We start from the raw sequence: 20,762 nt of genomic DNA, 5'->3' as shown, positions 1-20,762 counted from the left end.
ATTTCTCTTGGAGTTGCAGCTGCCATTCCTGCTGCATGGTTCTGTGCAGCAGGCTTGCTGTCAGGGCAACGTGGCGAGAGAAAGGGAGGAAGAAACATCGAGGATCGCGCTCTCTTTGCACAGCAGGGACCCGTTGCTGGGGTCCTCCATCCACAGGGACGGATTTTCTCCCCAGGAGCTTATGTCCACACATACCCTTGCCACAGCAGCCACGGCAGCCACGCAGCAGCCACGGCAGCCACGCAGCAGCCATGCAGCACATCCTCCGCCTGCCTTTCACCCTGTCTGCTGAGGGATGAGGCACTGTTGGAGGGCCTGGGGCAGGGGCCTGACCTCCTCAACCTCTCCTGTGGCCTCTGACAGCCGCAGAGGTAATATTGGTAACACACAGTGGTGGTGGGGGTGGGGATGGACACTGTTTTCTGCGTGTGATCGTGAGCCCAGATGCCATATCTGCTGGACAGCATGTCAGTTTCCTGGGGCAGCCTTAACGAATGACTGCAAACCCCGAGGCTTGACCAACAGAGGTTACTACTCACAGCTCTGGAGGCCAGAACCCAAAACCAGCACCACTGCGCTGCACGCGAGGCATTGGCAGGATGGGTCCTCGCTGAAGGCTCCTGGGGAGAGTGAAGCCCACGCCCCCTCACTTCTGGAATGTTGTTCCTGTGAATCTCTGCATCTCCTCGGTGTGTCTGGGTGCAAATCCCCGTCTTATTAGGACAGCAGTCATATTGGACCTAGGGCCACCCTAACCCAGTGTGACCTCATCTTGACTTCACGACATCTGCCACTGTCCTGTGTCCAAATACAGGAAGATCACGTGCATGGGTGTGGAAGGAAATGAATTTTGGGGGGACACCACTCAACCCAGTACCACTGTGCTTACCTCACAGCTTTATTGTACTGGAGAGGCGGAAGCTCAGGTTGAAAGAGCTGAGGGTTGGGGCAGAAACTCAGGCCTCCCCCACCTCCCAAACCCAAGCCCTGAACTACCGCTGTACCCAGAGCTCAGCGCTGATTCCACCTGGTGCCATCCCAAGACTGCGGAGCTCATGGACTCACACAGCTGTCGATGACCCTGCGGGGAGGGTGCTGCCATGACCTCTGTTTATGCATGGGGAAACTGAGGCGCTGTAATCTTGCCCCTGTCACACCCTAGTAAGGACGAGCCGGGGTCCCCACTGCTGCTTCTCTCCCAGTGGGACCCTGGAGGAGCGGGTTTTGGACTCCCGGCAGGTCCCCTCCAAACCAAGGCATCTGCGGTGGGCCTGAGGCAAGGCTGCCCCATGCCAGGCAGCCCTGAGGGGCCGAGCAGACTCAAGGGGCACAGCCTGGCATGGGACATGGTGACGTGAGGGGCGGCTGTCAGAGCCAGGGCACCGTCCTCCCATCAGCCAGAATGAGTGCTGAGCTGTGATACCCCCGGGGCAGCAGCCGGCTTGTGACCCCTCTGAAGAGCATCTGGGGGGCTTCAGTTTCAAACCTCGAAGCCAATGGGCACAGGCTGGGTGGCAGCAGCTTGTGCTGGCTTTGGGGACACAGTCACAGAGGCCTCAGGTCCCGTGGGCTGGACTGAAACAGGAAGCTGGCGGGAGGACAGCATGGCCAGGCAGATGCCTGAGGACGTGGCGCTCATGGCAAAACCAGCCTCACACGGGAGAGAAGATGGAGCCATGTGGGCACCCAAGGGTGAAGGGCCCCGAACAGGAGGGCTGGCTGGGCCTGAGGACCGTCCTGAGAGCCCCACTGGACAGGACGGCCCATGAGCCACACGGTCACAGTCCGGGTGTGGTTCTCGCTCCTCAGGGAGACTGGGCAGGGACCAGCTGCTCGGGAGCCAGGTGGCCGTGCTGACGATGCCCTGGTGGAGGGGATCCTGGGGGCCCAGCGGGGCTTGTGGCGGTGGCAAAGGCGGGAGTCGGGGAGGAGGCGAGCTGGGGCTGAGCAGTGAGCAGAGGCTCCAGCAGACGGAGCTGAAGGAGCAAACTTTAAGGAAAGAGGCTGCGAACCAGGCAGCGTCTGCAGCACGTGAGCCCCCGAGTCCTGGAAACCAGAGCAGTCCCCGGGAAGGCCAGGCAGGTGGCTCTTGGTGCCCAAGAGACTGGGATCGCATTCTCGAAGTGAATCAATGACGCCAACATTGAGCTGTCTTCCGCGTGAGGGAGCCGCAAGCTGCAGAGCCAGGAGTCCCAGCGTGGCACGCAGCCCACGTGCTTTAGATGCTGCTGAACAGTTGAGGAGTCCTGAACCTCCCAGGTCCCCTGTTCAGCGGAAGAGCATGAGGGGCTCTTCCTGGGCCCTGCCAAGGTGGCGGCTGGGAGCCCCGGACATGGAGCCCGGGGCCTTTCCCCCAGACCAGCGCCAGAGCACTGGGTGCCTCCACTGCAAGTCCTCTGGGGGTGTCTGACGGCCCAGAGAAAGGACTGGGACGCAGACGCAGAGGCCCCCAGGACACACAGCACAGGCTCGCCCTGGCACCCATGCCAGCCTTGCTGGGTTCTTAAGGAAAGAGGCCTCTGTGAAAGACAGTAGAGAGACCTGACCTGAGAAGATGACTTGGAGGGAATCCAGACATGCAGGATGGAGAAAGGACAGAGGTGTAGGGGCGCAGCACGGGGCGCAGACGTGTGTGATGGAGAAAGGACAGAGGCGTGGGGCGCAGCACGGGGCGCAGACGTGTGTGATGGAGAAAGGACAGAGGCGTGGGGCGCAGCACGGGGCGCAGACGTGTGTGATGGAGAAAGGACAGAGGCGTGGGGCGCAGCACGGGGCGCAGACGTGTGTGATGGAGAAAGGACAGAGGCGTGGGGCGCAGCACGGGGCGCAGACGTGTGTGATGGAGAAAGGACAGAGGTGTAGGGGCGCAGCACGGGGCGCAGACGTGTGTGATGGAGAAAGGACAGAGGTGTAGGGGCGCAGCACGGGGCGCAGACGTGTGTGATGGAGAAAGGACGGAGGCCCGGGGTCCAGGGACACGTCGCGGGCGCAGACGTGTGTGATGAAGAAAGGACGGAGGCCCGGGGTCCAGGGACACGTCGCGCGTGCAGACGTGTGTGATGGAGAAAGGACGGAGGCCCGGGGTCCAGGGACACGTCGCGTGTGCAGACGTGTGTGATGGAGAAAGCACGGAGGCATTGGGGCACGGTGCGGGGACTGCAGTCAACAGTAACTTAATCGTACATTTAAAAATAACGGAGTGTAATGGGATTGCTTGTAACGTAAAGGATAAATGCTGAGGGGATGGACACCCCATTTTCCGTGACGCATTGCCCGCCTGTATCAAAACATCTCAGGCACACCATAAATATGTACACATACTATGTACCTACAAACATTAAAATAAAAAAGTGTCTTAGAGAAGAACGATCCAAGCAGCTGTCATCATGATCCTCGGAGACCAGCGAAAGCGTCACCAGATGAAAATCAGTCGCTGGAGAAAGGAAGGTTCAGGCATGAGAAACGGCTCCACGATTCAAAGCATGAGAGCAAGCCCTAAAAATCCAGCAGAAGGGTTTGACGTTAAAGCTGAAGAGGTCTTTCCACAAGTAAAGGAAAAAGAGGTGGAAATACTGAAGTCAGGAAAATGAGCAGAGCCCGAGAGACATCGGCGGTCAGAGCAGCAGGAGGGCGGGAGGCGGGGAGCTGTCGGGGGAGGCTGAGCTGGCTTCCCAGAGCCGAGGGCATGAGATTCCGGGTTGGAAGTTCCTGCTGGCATCTCTGTGAAACTCCACACCCTTGGGGACAAGAATATCCTAAATGCTACCAGAGAGGACGGATGGCTTCATGGAAAGGATCAGCAGCAGGTGCCTGGACGCAGGAGGCCAGGAGGAAACGCACAAGTGTTTCAACCGGGAGTTCACGCACACCCAGGGGCTGAGTTTTTCTTCCTTCAGGGTGTTTCTCAGGAGTCCCTGGAGGGCTTCTCCACCAGAACCAGCCACAGAAAGGGTTGGGTGGGAATGGGACTCCTTCCAGGAGGTGGTAGAGAAGAGACCCACCACCCACGACAGAGCATCCTCAGACGGAGCTTGGGAGAGGCCCCGGGGAGGCTGGGGTAGGGACGGCGGGAGCCAGCGCAGAGGAGGTGCATTCAACTGAGAGACTTGGGGCTACATCAGTGCTGGTGTGAGTGAGCACCTGGGAAACTACGTCAGCAAAGATGCCAGCAACCCAGGCCGCCAGCGCTGCTCAGGAGGAGGGAAGGGTTCGGGTGACAGGAGCCCAGCAGGTTGAGCTGAGGGTGGTCATGACACAGCCAGATGAGGAAGGTGGGGCTGAAGCATGCACGGGCGCAGGGCAAGGTGGGCCCAGGGCGTGGGCATGGGGTGAGGTGGGCATAGGGTGTGGTGGGCACAGGGTGAGGTGGGTCCAGGGTGTGGGCACAGGTTGAGGTGGGTACAAGGCAAGGTGAGGCTGGAGCATGCATGGGCACATGGTGTGGGCACAGGGTGAGGTGGGGCTGGAGTGTGCATGGGCACAGGGCGAGGTGGGTGCAGATGGGGCATCCACAGGCCTCAAGACAGTGTCTGGAGCTGGGGGAACCCAGCAGTGACTCATCACATAAGCGTGTGACTTAGCAAGACAGAGGAAAATGCTCAAACCGCCGGTGAGAAGGGCTCAAAGCAGTCGCTCAAGGGAGCAGGAAATTGTGTGGCGGGAAGGCTGGTGTTAGGGGCAGCGGTGGGTTCCGGTGGAGGCTTCATACTGTGTGGCTCTTCAGGCCTGGCTCATTAACGTCGACTCTTCTGGCCCATCGCGTTCATTTCTCAGGGCTCACAGGTGCTGCCCCAGGCTGGCTTTGCTTCCTGGTCTACCCATCCCTTCACTTCTCCACGTAGGTGCGCCTCGCGGGCGGCGGGTGAGGGATCCCCCACACCGGACACCTCCTTTCACTGGCGCTACGTACTCACACTTTGTGATTGTTTAGGAGCTGATTCCTGTCATCCTGTTTCGTCTTTTCCATTCACTGCATGCCTTTGGCTTCATTTTTCCTCCCCCTCTCAGGTAGATGCATCGAGCTTTCTTGAACTAAAGGTGCACATTCTGGTTTTGTCCTCATGGGGATGCCTTTGAGATGAGACCTCTCAGGTTGATCCGCGGCTTCTCGGACTCGTCCACAGCGGGGCCTGTGCCAGCACAGACGTGTCCTCTGGCCGTCCCCGTGTCGGCCGCATGCTGACTGTGTCTGGAGACTTCGTCTCCAGGTGACAAAGATTCTTGTCTTGGCTCCTGACGTCAGGTGTCCCCTAACCGCTCGTTCCTCCTCCGAGTGTCCCTGCCGTGGTCTGCTGTGGCCTTGCCGTGAATCCTGGGTGCCCCTGCTAGTGGAGAATGCTGCTGCGTCTTCGTGCGTGGACAGCAGCCACGCTGCACACAGAGCTGCAGGCTGAGGCCTGTCCCGTGTGTGCAGGCCACGTGGCCCGGCTGCTGAGCCGGGCGGGTCTGGGTCTGCTGCTCCTCTGTGGCTGTGCTCTTGCTGTCCTGGGAGCTGTTGCATTGTTTTCTTTTCCTTTCTTTCTTCCTTTTTTTTTTTTTTTTGAGACAAAGTGTCCCTCTGTCACCCAGGTCGGAATGCAGTCATGTGATCTCGGCCCGCTGCAACCTCCACCTCCCAGGTTCAAGTGATTCTCCTGCTTCAGGCACTCAAGTAGCCGGGATTACAGGTGCGAGCCACCGTGCCCCGTGAACTTTGTATTTTTAGGGGAGGCAGGGTTTTGCCACGTTGGCCAGGCTGCTGTCCAACGCCTAACCTCAGGTGATCCACCTGCCTTGGCCTCCCTAAGTGCTGATTCCAGGCGTGAGCCCCTGCACCAGCCTGTCAAGCGTTTACTTTCTGGTGGTCTTGAGTTTTGCGGCCACGTGTCCTCTGTTTCCCTGCTGCGGGCTCCGTGAGTTCTTCCCTGCTGAGGCCTGTGTCTGCGGTTCCAGGTGCTCTGTGTCTGCCGCTGCCCTGGCATGCCCCACCCCGTTCTTGCTTTTCTCTCCGGACCATCCACGCATGGCCCTGCGCAGCCACCCTCCAGGCTCTTGTTTCTCGCTGGGCTCCGTCCGGGTGGCCGGGTGGCCGGGTGGCCGGAGGGAGGCCTGGAGCTTCCTGGGCTCAGCTCTGGGCTCAGCCACCTTCCTGCCGTGCGTTTGCACTTCCCCGGGTCTCTCCTTTCCTCCCTGTGTGTTAGAACCCCGCTTTCTTCGCCCGGTCGCTTGCCTCTGCCTTCCTGGTCGCGGCTCCTGCTCTGGTCCCTGTGGGTGACGGCTCTGATTGGCGCATGTGGGACAGGGCAGGGCTGGCCCTGGTTGCGTGGAGAGCAGAGGGGAGGGCAGGCGGGCAGGGCCAGCTCCTGGGTGAAGAGTTTATCTCTGAAGGGAGCACCCTGGGAGGGAGCACTCTCACCCGGAGTCCTCCCCAGCCTGGGGCTTTGCACAAGAGGAGGAGGTGGGTGCTGGAGCTGGTGGCACAGCCGTGTGACCTCTCACGCCTCTGGTTCCTGCTGTCACCCCAGGCACGGCTGTCCCAAGGCATCTTGGGAGGGCAGAGGCAGCACAGGAAAGGGATTTCTGCCACCTGCTCTTTCCCTGAGCCCCTGCCCTGGGCTGTGGCTCCCAATCTCCTCCACTCCCTGACCCCAGGCAGCCCAAGACTTCCGGGGATCCCTCGGCTTTTCTGGGGATCCTGTCCTCCAGTCCCCCTCCCTCCAGGTTGCTGACACCTACTGCCCTCGTCCCCGTTCCAAGAATGACACTGGTGTGGGATGCAGACAGAAGCAGCTTGGGAGACATGGGCTCCGGTGGTGGGAGGCAGTCGGCCGAACATCAGGCTGAGCAGGGTCCAAAAATTAGGGGAATAAAAGTCCCAGGAGAGGACGAGGTGGCGAACAGGAAGGGCAGCTGACTCACCAGCCTGGAGCAGGGGAATTCTCACCAGTTCCCTGAAACTGCGCTTCTCAGCTCCGGGGCTGGACGGGCGGCTTCCCGGAGGCCACTCCAGGCCAGGTCATCAGAGGCGCCTGCTCCAGCTCCCACCCTGTGCTGTGCCCAGTGGCCGCTGAGCAGGGCCTCACAGAAACAGCTGTGAGAACAGCCTTGCGTGTCTGGAAGCCCCAAGCCACTCGGCAGACTGTCACCGGGCCGCGCTGCTGTGGTGTGGTTTCTGGAAAAGCATCCACAGATTCCTGAGAAGTGCCCAGGAACCGAGGTGTCCAGCACTTGAAATTGAGCAAGTGGGGAGACGCTCCCCCGCTGCAGTCTGCTGTCCTAAAGAAAGGCCAGAAGCCCTCCCAGCTGGGGCTGCACACACGTTCCTGTGAGGGACCCATTGGGAGAGGATTGAGCGACATGGGGGGCAGTGAAAGGGACGAGGGTCCCTTCCTCCAGCTCCCTCCATGTCGGTGATGCTCTGTGGCTCTAAGGGGCTCCTGGTACGAGGATTAGGAGACCACGGGTCATCCAGAAATTCAGGCTGGAAGCGAAGGTAGAAGACCCCAGATGGTAACACAGGACCACAACTCAGGGGGCTCTGGGAACACAGAGGAGGGCACAGGGAATGCCAGCCCAGGAGGGACAGCAGGGACCTGTAGCCCAGGAGCTGGGGGGTCCCAGCCCCCATGACAAGGTAGCAACCTAGAGAGAGGGGTCTGGGCCTTGGGCCTGTCCTGGTGGGGCAAGTGCAGGGGATGCCCTCCTGCCCTCCCTCTGGGCCTGGCACCCCTGTCCTTGGGGGAGGAATGGGGGCTGGCGGGGACAGTGTGCAGGGGTGGCAGGCTGGGAGGTGGCATCCCACCCCCACCTCTGTCCCTGACTTTAGAGGTGATCGGGGTGGGGAACTGAGCCCCTCATGCCTTGGCTGGGGTCTGTGTGTCTGTCGGGAGACTGAGGGGGTGGCCCAGCCCCACCCTGGCACCTGCCGGCCGCCGTGGAGAGAGCTCTGCAATGCCCGAGCCTGCTCCTGGCTCTGCTCTGGGCAGTGTCCCCCAAGCCCCGCAGAACACACTTGGCCTCATCTCCTGGCCTGACATCTTCTCTGCTGCTTTGGCCTTTCTGCTACTAGAAATCCACATTTTACCTTCTGCTGTAGTTGCTGGGCCTGCTGTTCCAGAACTCCTTTGAAGTGGTTTTCATTTCAGGAGTTCATCAGATGTATTTAATCAACAAAGGTAAGGGCAGAGATTTCACCAGGGAGGAAGGGTGCTGGGCACGGCGGGAGGGCAGCCCAGCTCCCCACACAGCCGCCTGACCACCCTCTCCCTGACCCCCACCCGCATCTCCCACCCATCCATGGCCCAGGCCAGTTCAGGGAGGCTGGGGACCCGCGCCCAGCTAGGTCAGGGTGCCCGGCTCCTCGCCCCACTCAGAAGCTGCCACAGGTGTTTGGGGCCCGGACAGGGCTCTCTGTGATGTTTCGGTCCACAAGACTCTCCACTGTTTACCTCTGTCCATCCTCGCTAGCCCTAGATCACTTGCATTAACCTCTGACCTTTCACATTAGCCCCTGACCGTCCGCGTCAGCCCCCGGCCCTCCGCGTCAGCCCCCGGCCCTCCGCGTCAGCCCCCGGCCCTCCGCGTCAGCCCCCCGCTGGCCACCTTAGTCCTGACAATCCGTTAGCCCCTGACTGTCCGTGGTTACAGAGCTGGTGCATGGGGTTCCATGCAGTGGTGTTCACACGCCCCTGCTCTGCCATGAGCTCAGCTGGGCTTGGACCCTTGCATCCCAGGCCCTGCCCAGCAGGTGACATCAGCACAGGTGAGGGTCCTGGGCCTGCTCCGGGTGGGGGTTTCAGGCACTGTGCGCGGTAAGCGTGGGTCACGCTGCTCAACTGCCACTTCTTTCTAAGCTGCCGACACTGGAGGAGGCAGCGTGGTCATCACCGACGGGCTCGTCTGAGAAGGGCTGGGGCTTGCAGGGCCGTCCGCCCCTGGGCCTGGGTCTGGGGGGCCGCGAGTGGCTCTCAGTGAACTGTGGGTCTGTGTGTGGCCCTGGCTCCGGGAGCTGCCCAGCCTGTTCCGGGTGGATTTTCCCCACCTGAGGTCACTGGCGCACCTGGCCCCCCTCCCCCACCACCTGCCTAGCGGCACCATGTGCACCTCATTTTTCTCGAGGACCAAGCAGCCACAGCTCCCACTCAGCACCCACCTCTTGGCCTCACCACCTTTTCCTCTCAGTTTCCTATCAGGTGGTTCTTATCCCCATGTCGCCCTCCTTGTCTGCTCTGAAGCAGCCGGGACAGCATGGAGCCCCCGCGGGCTCTCCTGAGTGTACAGCTGCAGGCCCGTCCCAGGCCAACTCTGGGCCCACCGTCTCCAAGCCCCGTGGGGCTGGTGGTGCAGGACACACCCAGGGCGTGGGGTCCCAGGCTTAGGGGTCAGTGGGGGCGGCTCCCCAGTCACCAGGACCCTGGCAGGATGGTCCTGGCTCTTCCCGAGGGAGAGTCACCGTGGGAGCCGTCAGCTGCATTGCTTTATGTGTTGTAACTCTGCCTCCTGTGACGTTAAGTTTCACACACAGGGGCGTCTGCATTCAGAAAGCGGATCCCAGTTTTAAGAACATAAATTTTGTTCTCTGGAAAACGACATCAACTGTAGATGTCAGATCGCCCATCCAGCACAGCCGCTTGCCCTCCGGTCACGGCGACAGCGCGTGCTGCCCTGATCGCTGGAGGATGCTGGTGCTGCTGCTCACCGCGCCCTCACAGATGCTCACGGCTGCTGTTCTGGCTCTCACAGTGGGAAACTGAGGCCGGGAGAGGGAATTAGTCGCCAAGGGCACTCAGCGAAGACGAGGCTGGAAGCTAAGGTGGCGTTGGCATAGGCTGTTCTCCCTCAGCCAGACGGGGGCTCGGGGCACCGGGTTAACTGAGCAGGGCTGCGGTGGGCGTCGGGAGTGACTGCTGGGGGCCGCCGTCCGCCTGCTCTCTGAGGGGCCCGGGGCCTGGGTCGCGCTCCCCCTCTGTGGCCGTCCGGCCGTCCACCAGCTGCATTCTCAAGAACGGTTTTCAAGCGCTGGAGCCGCTCCGTGGAAGGGATTCAAGGCTGCGTTTACTGTTTGTGGGATCTATAAACAGCCAGTTATTCAGCTCCCCGAGCTGCCTCGCACGCACGCGAGCCCCATGGAGCGGCCCCTGTGAGTGATCTGGCTCCAGGAGGCTGGGCCGGCTGCCCCGACGCCGCCCGGTGCCCGCTCGCGTGACTGGCCGCTGTGTTGTGGCTCTGTCACCGTGGCAACGGCTCTCAGGGGGGCACAATGCTCCCAACTTCCCTCTGCTCCGAGGAGGGGCAGCCAGGGGGCTGCGGGGGGTTGTTCCTTGTCCCTCATTTTTCCTCTGCCATGACCTTGACAAAAATAATCTTTGAAGTACTTGCCGGCTATTTTTTCTGCCCTGGAACTGGAAGAGATCAGGATATTTAAAGGGTTTGACAAACGAAGTCCCGACTTTCTCAGAACGTTTGCCCTGTTCCCTGCACGCCTTGGGGAGACTGTGGCTCCGGCCCCCACCTGCCCCGGCCTCCGTCGCTCTTGCCAGGTGGCAGGTTTGCCATTTCCTGATGTTTAGTGACACTACATAGATGTGATCTTTTTCCCCTAAAAAATGTACAGCCTTAACCTTAGCGCCAAATCCCTTTTTCCATGTGGAAAAGTGATCTCATTTTCCATGGACCATGTTTAAAAAAACCAAAACTCTCCTAGGATTAGAAAGGCAGGGACAGAAAACAAACAGACGTTTGAGATGCATATTTGAAAGATGGGCCCACATGTGTACAAGTATTTGGCATGACAGTGCTGGACCAGAAGTCAATCTGATATTGAATCCATATGACACAGCAAACAGCATTTTATGGTCTTTAAAAAAAATTCTGCCTTGTGAGTTAAAATTAAGGTTGCTTTTGGTTGTGACTAATCTCATAAAATCTTTTTTAAGAAGACATTTTATATACTCAAGACTTGAAAATTTCTTTGGTCTTTGAACTATTATTAGTAGGACATCATCAGTATGTGGCAACCGCTGAATTGGGAAAAGCTGTTGCAGGAGCCGGCGGGCACAGCCCCCTCCGGCAGCGCCAGGACGGGCTGGGGGCTGAGGACCCGAGGCCCTGGCGCTCGCAGTACACACACCTCCAGCCTGTGCGGGACGGGAGCAAGGACCCTCAGCGTCACCACTGCCTGGTTCCGAGCGCGGTTCGACAGCAACTCCGTTCTCGTTCAGCAGACGGCGGCCACTCGGCCACCCGGGCCTGGCTGCTCCCCGCTCTCCCCAGAGCTTCAGCTCTCAGGATGGCAGACGGTCGACCATCTTGGCAGAAATGATGCCTTGTTTTCTACCAAGCCCTTGGTGCACCCTGCGTCCTCTCACCCTGTCTCTGCCCAAATCCCAGGGGACGGAGGGGCTGCAGGGGCCTGAGGGGCAGGTGCCAGATGGCTGCTCGGGGTCAGCCTGAGGCGCAGTGGTGGTTTGGGTCCCCTCGTTCCGGACACAAATGCTGGCCCCTAAGATGGGAGATGCCATGGAGAAAGGGCATCGATGCCATGGGTGCCGGCACTGGGCCAGGCTTTCCCAGCTGGGAAGCAGGTGGGCGTGGCCCGTGGTCCCTCCACAGCCAGAAAAGTCCCTGACCTCCGCTGGCAACAGCCCAGGGCCAGACCTCACTGAGCACGGGCAGGGACGATCCCAGGCCCTCCTGGGTACTCCCCACGATCAACTCCGGGCAGGACAAGGACTCAGGAGTTCCAGGGAGAAGCTGTGAAGCCGGCACAGGGGGCGTGGGGACAAAATGCAGGTCAGTGCGCCTGGCATCATCATTCCTCAGGACGCCAGCTCTGCCAGGCACAGAGTGTGATTTCACCCTCATCACAGCTTCTGAGCCTCCTTTTATCCCAGCTGGGGAATGCAGGGAAGAGCAAAGTGTTGTGAAATGATTTCAGCCTTAGATACCTTCCTTCTGGAAAGGCAGCCACCCAAAGCAAGGGGGCACTCCAGCCTCCACTGGGAGATCGGGAGTTAGCAAGATGTGGTACCTAGCTACAGAGGAGTAGTATTCAGCCTTAGAAAGGGCGGTGCAACAGAAGAGAAATACACAGACAGGACTACACCACACGGAAAATCTTCTGCACAGCAAAGGCAGCAGTCAGCAGAATGAAGAGGCGCCTACAGAACAAGGGGATGTATTTACCCACCACACGCCTGACGGGACGTCCTTACCCACCGCGCACCTGACGGATGGGAAATACCCCCAGTGCATAAAGAATCCAGACAACCCGAGAGCAGGAAAACAACCAGGTGAAAAACCGGACAGAGGACCTGATGGGCGCTTCTCCAAAGGAGACGCAACATGGCCAGGCTGTTCGCGGAAAGTGCCTCGGCGTCACCAGGCCCGGGCGAGCGCGGCTGGGACCCGTCAGCCTGCCCGCCTCGCGCCTTCAGGACAGCGGCTTCGAAAGGACGGAAGGCGGTTGTTGGCGACGGTGTGGAGAGAAGAGAACGCAGTGCGCCGCTGGTGGGAATCAGTGCGGACGTGTGGAAGCCTACATGGGGCTGAGTTTTTTTTCCTCAGAAAAATAAAACTCGGAACTTCCCTGCGACCCAGCAGTCCCCTGCAGGGCGTTTACCCAAAGGAGTTGAAATCAGAAACAGAGACACCTGGACTCTGTGTTCACAGCGGCCACGACGCAGAGACAACCTAGACTTCCACCAGGGACAGCGCAGGGCGAGTGCTGTGCGCACACACCGCGGAACACGACTCCGCCGTAAGAAGACGGGAATTCCGTCATCTGCAAAACCACGGCCGAGCCTGGAGCACACGGTGCCACGTGAGATGAGTCATGGAAAGAGTTCTGCGTGATCTCACTCAGACGTGGAATCTAAAAGGGTGGAACTCGCCACAGCAGCGTCGATGGTTACCCGGGGCTGGGGAGGGGAGCGGATACACAAGGAAGGAGGGGTGTGGACACGCGCCCTGGCTCGGGTCAACCTTGCGGACCCGGTGGAGGGAAAGGAGCACAGAGTCTGCTTTCTTCCGCTTCGGTGAGGCCCCCAGTGTGAGCCATTCACAGAGACAGAACGTGGGTGGGAGGTGCCGGGGCTGGGGAGGGGGTGGGGGCGAGTGTTTAATGTGGACAGAGTTTTGGTTTGGGAGGGTGGGAAGGTTCTGAAGATGGACGGTGATGATGGCAGCTGTGCCCAATGCCGCTGAGCTTCAAATGGTTCAAATTAAACCACTCAGGCCAGGTGCGCTGGCTCATGCCTGTAATCCCAGCACTTTGGGAGGCCAAGGCAGGCAGATCATGAGGTCAGGCGTTTGAGATCAGCCTGGCCGACATGGCGAAACCACGTCTCTACTAAAATACAAAAATTAGCTGGGCATGGTGACAGGCACCTATAATCCCAGCTACTTGGGAGGCTGAGACGGGAGAATTGCATGAACCCAGGAGGTGGAGGTTGCCGTGAGCCAAGATCATGCCACTGTACTCCAGCCTGGGTGACAGAATGAGACTCCGTCCAAAAAAAAAAAAAAAACAAAAAACCGTTAACCACTTACAATGGTTAAAATGGTAATTTTTATGTTACGTATATTTTATTATAATTTAAACCCTTTTTTAAAATTTGGGGAAAGCTGTCATAAAAATACACTCTCTTGGTTGAGTCAGTAAGATGAGGGACACAGAAGTCTGGCCATGGGGGCCCCAGCCTGGTCACATGAGCTAAAACTAAAGTCCCTAAAAATCCTCCAAGAAAAATTTCTTCCAGCTGGTGGGAGGCCGAATGAGAAGATGTTATGTTTTCAGGTGAAAATCTCTGAGGCGCACAGGACGTGGTGAGACGATTCTCCAGCTGGCTGATCTGCCAGTGGGCCCCACATGCTGTTCCTCCTCCACGCCTTCAAGTAGCGGGTTCAGTCCGTTTCGGGGAGGCTGGCATGTGGTTGTCTTCGCACTCCCAGTGGGGTCCATTTCATGTCCTGCTGATTAATCCAGCGACTGGAGGGAAAAGAGTGATTTCCTCTCTGTGGATCACCCCATGGGCACATTGGGTCCTTTATTTAGTGATATAAACAGCTAAGTCCAAAGTATTTCATAGCCCCCTGCCCCAAAGAAATACAGCGTGTTGGGGAGCGGAACCTCTTGGGGAAATCTGGGCAAACCCAGAGCTTGTAAACCCCCTCCGGCCGGGTCCAGGCAGGCTCACCAGACCTTCTGCTCAGACTCAAAGACGTTAGTGTGGAACCGTCTTCCCCGGAGCCGCACGGGAATGGAAACGTACACGTGCTGCAGTTCCCGTGAGTTCCTCAGAGGCTCCCGTGGAGGCAGACGTCCCATGGGGCCAATTTCCCTTTCTCTAGGAACCTGCTGGAATTCAGGGTGACTGACAATGAGAGGCTTCTTGTCTGATGCCAGACCCTGTAAAGCACTGGCCGATTTTGTCATCATGGAGTTTTGTTGTGATGGCTGGGCAGGGCCCCCTGACATCTTCATCCGAGTGGGAGGTGCTTTGTGAGGCGTGGGGTTCTCGCTCAGATGCTCAACACAGTTCAGATCCCATTGTGAAGGCATCGCCTGGACCCTGCAGCTCTGTATCCAGAACTAAGGGGCGGCACACTCTCCGGTCAGTAGGAGAGAGGCCCTCCGGTCGCTGGCACCTGACCCAGCAGTCTCGTCTGGCCATCTGTGACCACGAGCGTCTCAGCTCCTCCATCGGCCATCGCCTCTTACTGCTCGTCTCACTGACTGCCGAGTTGATCTTTGACAAGTGTCTCTTTTATATTTTTACGGGACCTGTGACTTTTCTTTTTGGATGATACTTTATTGATTGAAAAATGGACTTTGCAGCCGAGTGAGGCTCTACGTTTGAGGCTGCATCCTTCTGCATGTAACTTTCCTCCTGAACTAGGTGTGATGTGACGGTGTCTTTGGAAAGAACACGCAGCTTCTGGTATGAAGCGGACCCTGGGTAGCAGGTCAACCTTTCCCATGCCTGTGACACACAAGACAGACACAGATGTATGAAATGCTCTACAGCCAGCTGAACAAAGAAGGTAGAAATTCTACGACAAAATTAACTGAGGGAGAAAACCAGGGAGAAAACGAAAAAGGAAAGACCTTTCCAGGAAGAAGGCTCTTGTCACGTGGATCGGAACCTGCCGCAGCTGGACTCGGCCGGGAGCCCACGGTGTCGCCGGGACTCCGGCCCCTTCTGCTGCCCCCAGCCCCACTTCCTCCCAGCCACTGACTCTGCAAGCCGCCTCTTGTCTGCATTTCTTGTAGGAATATGGAAGGCTAGACCAGGATGGCCCCAGGTCAGGAGAGAGAGACTGAGTCCCTGAGCCCCAGCCCCTATCTCACGCCAAATCACTCCATGTGAAAGGCTGGGAGGCAAACGTTTTTGTGCGAGTGAGATGCTACTCTGAACAGAATCATAATTGCACTGGTAAGGAAGAATGGGGAGTCACCTCAAAATAAAGGGGGTCAGGTGCCTGGTCCACTTGTTCTTAGAAGCAGATTTCAGGAAAACTTTAAGAAACAAAATACTCAAGCTGGTTAAGCCACTGAGGAGCACAGAAAGGGACAGAAAGCTGTTTAGTTAATTCTGAGAGGTTAGGAAATGCTGGTGCAAAGTACAGTGCAGGCAGCTCAAAGGAGAAATGCCCCTTCTCCCCTTGAAACTGCAGAAAGCGATTCCAGATGAGATGATAGCAACTTGACTCCCACCTGTTATAAAAGCATGAGCCGCCGCAGTCACGGTGGTCAGGAATAAGGTGAGACTCCAACATTGGGAACTACCCCTAAAATTTAACTTACCAACTTAATATACTAAAGGAAGAGCGTGTCTGCTTGTAGATTACCCAGCTCTGATTAAACAAATGGGCTACAAAAACAGCGTCTCGTAATATAGCACCAGTTGGTGAAGAGCCCATCTCCCTCCCAGTGATTTGAGGTGACAACTTTTTCATGCCTCAGTTTTCCATTTGCACTTGGACCCATGTCTGACCTTCCATTCCAGTCCGTTGATTTATGTGTCTGTGCATGCACTATGATTTACTGATACAGGCTTGACACGATTTCTTAGCTATTGAAGAAGACGCACCTGCCTTCTGGCTGTTTTTTTTTTTTTTTCCCCCAATGCTTTTGTAGCTATCATTGCGTGTTTATTTTAGTGTTTAGTATAAACCTCCTAGCTGTATAAACAGTTTGGCACTACGTTTATTAATATTACGGCATGTTGATACATTCGCTCAGGAGGAGCAGGCATCTCGAGGATGTTGACTCATCTTGTGCAGGATTGAGGTATGTCTTCTCATTTGTTCAAATATAATTTTTTTGTGTCTCTTGAAGATGTTTTAAAGTTTTTCTTCGTATAGGTTTTGCAGATGTCTTCATTAGCTGCTTTGATGTTTTTGTAAATGGGACTTTGTCTATAATTCTGTACCCTAATCTGGTCATTTTTCTAGTATGTAAAGGTTATGGATATCTGTATGTTAATTTTATACTGACTTCTTTTATTTGGGTTATTTTATCATTGATTCTCTTGGGTTTTCCAGATGTACTATGATGTCATCTGCAAACAGACAGTTTGACTTTTCCCCAATTGTTGTGCCTCCTGTTGATGTTTCATGTTGAGTTGCATTGATCCATGCCTGCAATGCAAGGTCCAGTGCCATGGGGTGGGGTTGGCAGGGCTCTTCTTTAAAGGCCCACATGGTAAAGGTTTTAGGCATTTTGGGCTGTGCTATGTGCACCCAGGCACCCAGCTTTGCGGTTGTAGTACAGAAGTAGCCGTAGTAAATAAATGCGTGGGTATGGCTGTGTTCCCCCGAGGCTTTATTTACAAAATCAAGTGGCAGGCCATACGGGGTGCCATATGGGGGCTATAGTTGCACCCCTTGTATGGGTGGGCATCCTTACCCTGTTTCTTGATCTTATTGGAAACACCTTGAATGTTTCCCTATGAAGTCGCTGCCTTAGGAATGGATGCACACACCTCACCTGTGAAGAAGGTATTCAGCAATTCCTCTTTTCTTGAGCCTTTTTTCCCCCAGGAATAATTGTTGAGGGCTTTTTTCACCCTATATGGAGCTAATCATAAGATTTTCCCCTCAGATCTGTAAATATGGCATATTGTATTAATGGACTCAAGCTTGCATCCTTGGATTATATCTGCTTGGTTATTGGTTATATTGCTTGGTTATTCACATTATTTTCCTAATGTGAAATTGGAGAGTATTTCTCAAGACTTCATTTAGCACATATTCATCAACATTCAAAGGTGATATTGGTGTGTCATTTTCTCTTTTATTTTACTCTCCATATCAGAGTTAAGCGTCAATGTTATACTTCTTAAGAAGGGCTAGAAATTTTCCTTCACTTTCTGTGCTCTGGAACAATTGATGGGGCACTGAAATTATCTGGTCTTCGAAGATGTGGTGGAATTCCATGTTAAAACCCAATGGACAAGGTGCATGTTTGTGAGTAATTCCTTGATAACTTTCCCTATTCCTTTTACAGGAGTTGATCTTTTAAGCTTGCTATCTCTAATGGGGTCAGTTTTTGTAAGTTGTATTTTCCTAGGGAAACATATACTTTAGGGTTTCAAACTTACTTGCAATTGGTCTTCTCCCACTTTTATTCGGTCACTTGCCCAGGGAGCTACTTTCTGATATTTACTACTGTAGATGAGTTTGGCCTGTTCTTAGATGTCATGTAAATAGACTCTTAAGGTTATGAACTTTTGCATCTGATTTTTATTTAATATACTATTTGTGGGATTCATCGATGTGTTTGCATAATCAGTAAGTTAAAATGCTTTAATTGTGTAACAGTATTCCGTTTTATAATTGTTCTGCAATTCATTTATTGACCGCCCAGTTGATTGTTGTTTGGGCTATTTCTAGCTTTTGATTATTATCAGTAAGACCACTGTGAACATCCTTGTTCAAGCGTTTTTGTGAACATACCCATTTCCCTTGATTAAATACTGAGGGTGGAATTTCTGGGTTGTAGGGTAGATGTACACTTGCCTTTATGCAGAAGAGCAGAACAGTTTTCCAAAGTGATGGTAGCATTTTCCACTCCCCCAGTTACACTCTCGCCCTCACCAGTGTCCAGTGCTGTCAGTCTTTCTGACAGTGGCCATCCTGGAGTGTGAAGCAGCATCTCAAATCTCAATGTGGTTTTAACTTGCATGTCCCTGATGGCTAAGGATGCTGAGCATATATTCATGTGTATGATGGGCATTACTCTCTCTCTCTCTTGGTAAAGTGTCTCTGCAAATGTTTGTCCCATTGTTTAAAATTGGGTTATCTTTTAATTGTTGACTTGTAGCAGTTCTTATAGATTCCAGATAAAGTCCTTTGTCAATGTGCTGTGCATATTTTTTCTCTGTGGCTTATCTCTTCATTTTTTCACTGGTGTTTTTAAATAAAGCCCAATTTATCAAGTTTTTTTCTTTAAGGGTTAGTGTTTCTGTATCCTACCAAATCTACACACCTCAAACTCATGAGGCTGTTTTCCTGGGTTTTCTTCTGGAAGCTTTGTGGCTCTGAGCTTTGTGTTTGTGTCTGTCATAGGTCTTAATTTTTTGGTGTGGCGTGAGATATGAGTCGGGGTTTGTTTTTCCATACAGATCTCCAGTGGTCCCAGCCATGCTGTGTCAGACCGTCCTTCTCCACTGATGGACCTGGTGCCTCAGCTGAGGGTCAGCCTGTCTATCCTGACCTTGTCCTGAGGACTACAGCTTTATAGGAAGCCATGAAGTCAAAATACGTTCCACAATTTTGTTCTTTTTTAACAAGATTTCTTTAGCAAGGCTAGGTCTTTTGCAATTCCATAACTATCTATTTTATTATTTTAGTGACAGAGTCTCACTCTGTCACCCAGGCTGGAGTGCCGTGGTGCGATCTCAACTCACTGCAACATCAATTTCCCAGGCTCAAGCGATTCTCCCACCCTTGTCTCCCAAGTAGCTGGGACTACAGGCGTGTACCACCATGCCCAGCTAGTTTTTAAAGTTTTTGTTTGTTTTTTTGTAGAGATGGGGTCTCGCTGTGTTGCCCAGGCTGGTCTTGAACTGCTGTGCTCGAGCAATCCTCCTACCTCAGCCTCCCAAAGTGCTGGGATTACAAGCGTGAGCCCAGCCATAAAAATTTTAGAATCAGCTTGTCACTTTCTTTTTTTTTTTTTTGAGATGGAGTTTTGCTCTTGTTACCCAGGCTGGAGTGCAATGGCGCGATCTCGGCTCACCGCAACCTCCGCCTCCTGGGTTCAGGCAATTCTCCTGCCTCAGCCTCCTGAGTAGCTGGGATTACAGGCACACGCCACCATGCCCAGCTAATGTTTTTTGTATTTTTAGTAGAGACGGGGTTTCACCATGTTGACCAGGATGGTCTCAATCTCTTGACCTCGTGATCCACCTGCCTTGGCCTCCCAAAGTGTTGGGATTACAGGCGTGAGCCACCACGCCCGGCCAGCTTGTCACTTTCTATAAAGAAAAAAAACCCTTAAAATTATTATTGGGATTACATTATATGTACAGATCAATTTAGGGAGACAGGACATTCTAACTACATTGAGCCTTTCAATCCAGGAACATTGTATATCTCTTAGTTTATTCAGGTATTTTCTCAGTAATGTTTCATAGTTTTCAATATACCAGTCTTAAATACATTTTATTAGATTTATTCCTAGGTATTAGGAATGTTTTTTGATTGGGGACTGGAGTTTTCTTTGTGGGAAAGTTTCGATTAGAAATTCAATTTATTTGGCTGGGTGCGGTGGCTCAAGCCTGTAATCCTAGCACTTTGGGAGGCTGAGACGGGTGGATCACGAGGTCAAGAGATCGAGACCATCCTGGTCAACATGGTGAAACCCCGTCTCTACTAAAAATACAAAAAATTAGCTGGGCATGGTGGTGCGTGCCTGTAATCCCAGCTACTCAGGAGGCTGAGGCAGGAGAATTGCCTGAACCCAGGAGGCGGAGGTTGCGGTGAGCCGAGATCGCGCCATTGCACTCCAGCCTGGGTAACAAGAGCGAAACTCCGTCTCAAAAAAAAAAAAAAAAGAAATTTCTTTAATAGATATTAGGTTATTTGGATTTTCTAGTTCTTATATCACTTTTGTTAATTTGCATATTTCAAGGAATATTCCTGTTTCATTTAGTTTAATGTATTAACTATCATTTCTAGTATTTTCTTATTATCCTTTTAATATTTGTAGGACCTGTAGTGAGGTACTTTTAAACTCCTGGTGTCAGCAATTTGTTTTTCTCTTGACAAGTCTTGCTAGCAGATTATCCATTTTATTATCTTTTCAAAAATTCAAAATTTGACTCTGTTGATAGTCTCTATTATTTGAGTGTTCTAAACCATTTTCATGGATTTTTTTTTTTTTTTTTTTTTTTGAGACGGAATTTCACTCTTGTTATCCAGGCTGGAGTGCAATGGCGCGATCTCGGCTCACCGCAACCTCCGCCTCCTGGGCTCAGGCAATTCTCCTGCCTCAGCCTCCTGAGTAGCTGGGATTACAGGCACGCACCACCGTGCCCAGCTAATTTTTTTGTATTTTTTTAGTAGAGACGGGGTTTCACCATGTTGACCAGGATGGTCTCGATCTCTTGACCTCGTGATCCACCCGCCTCGGCCTCCCAAAGTGCTGGGATTACAGGCTTGAGCCACCGCGCCCGGCCTTTCATGGATTTTTGACTCTTACCTTTATGTTTTCTTTCCTTCTACTTACATTAGGTTTAACTGACTCTTCTTTCTCTAGTTTCTTGAGGAGGGACTGT

General features: G+C 54.3%; 1 protein-coding gene across 3 annotated transcripts in view; it reads left to right on the top strand.

Moving 5' to 3' along the window:
* The window catches only part of AHRR (aryl hydrocarbon receptor repressor), a 110,197-nt gene that overhangs the window by 66,481 nt on the left and 22,954 nt on the right, over positions 1-20,762 (top strand). The window lies entirely within an intron of this gene.

Source organism: Saimiri boliviensis, chromosome 1 (assembly GCF_048565385.1).
Source record: "Saimiri boliviensis isolate mSaiBol1 chromosome 1, mSaiBol1.pri, whole genome shotgun sequence".
Lineage (NCBI taxonomy): Eukaryota > Metazoa > Chordata > Mammalia > Primates > Cebidae > Saimiri > Saimiri boliviensis.
Note: the sequence above shows the minus strand (reverse complement) of the source record. Positions and strands in the feature narration are given on the sequence as shown.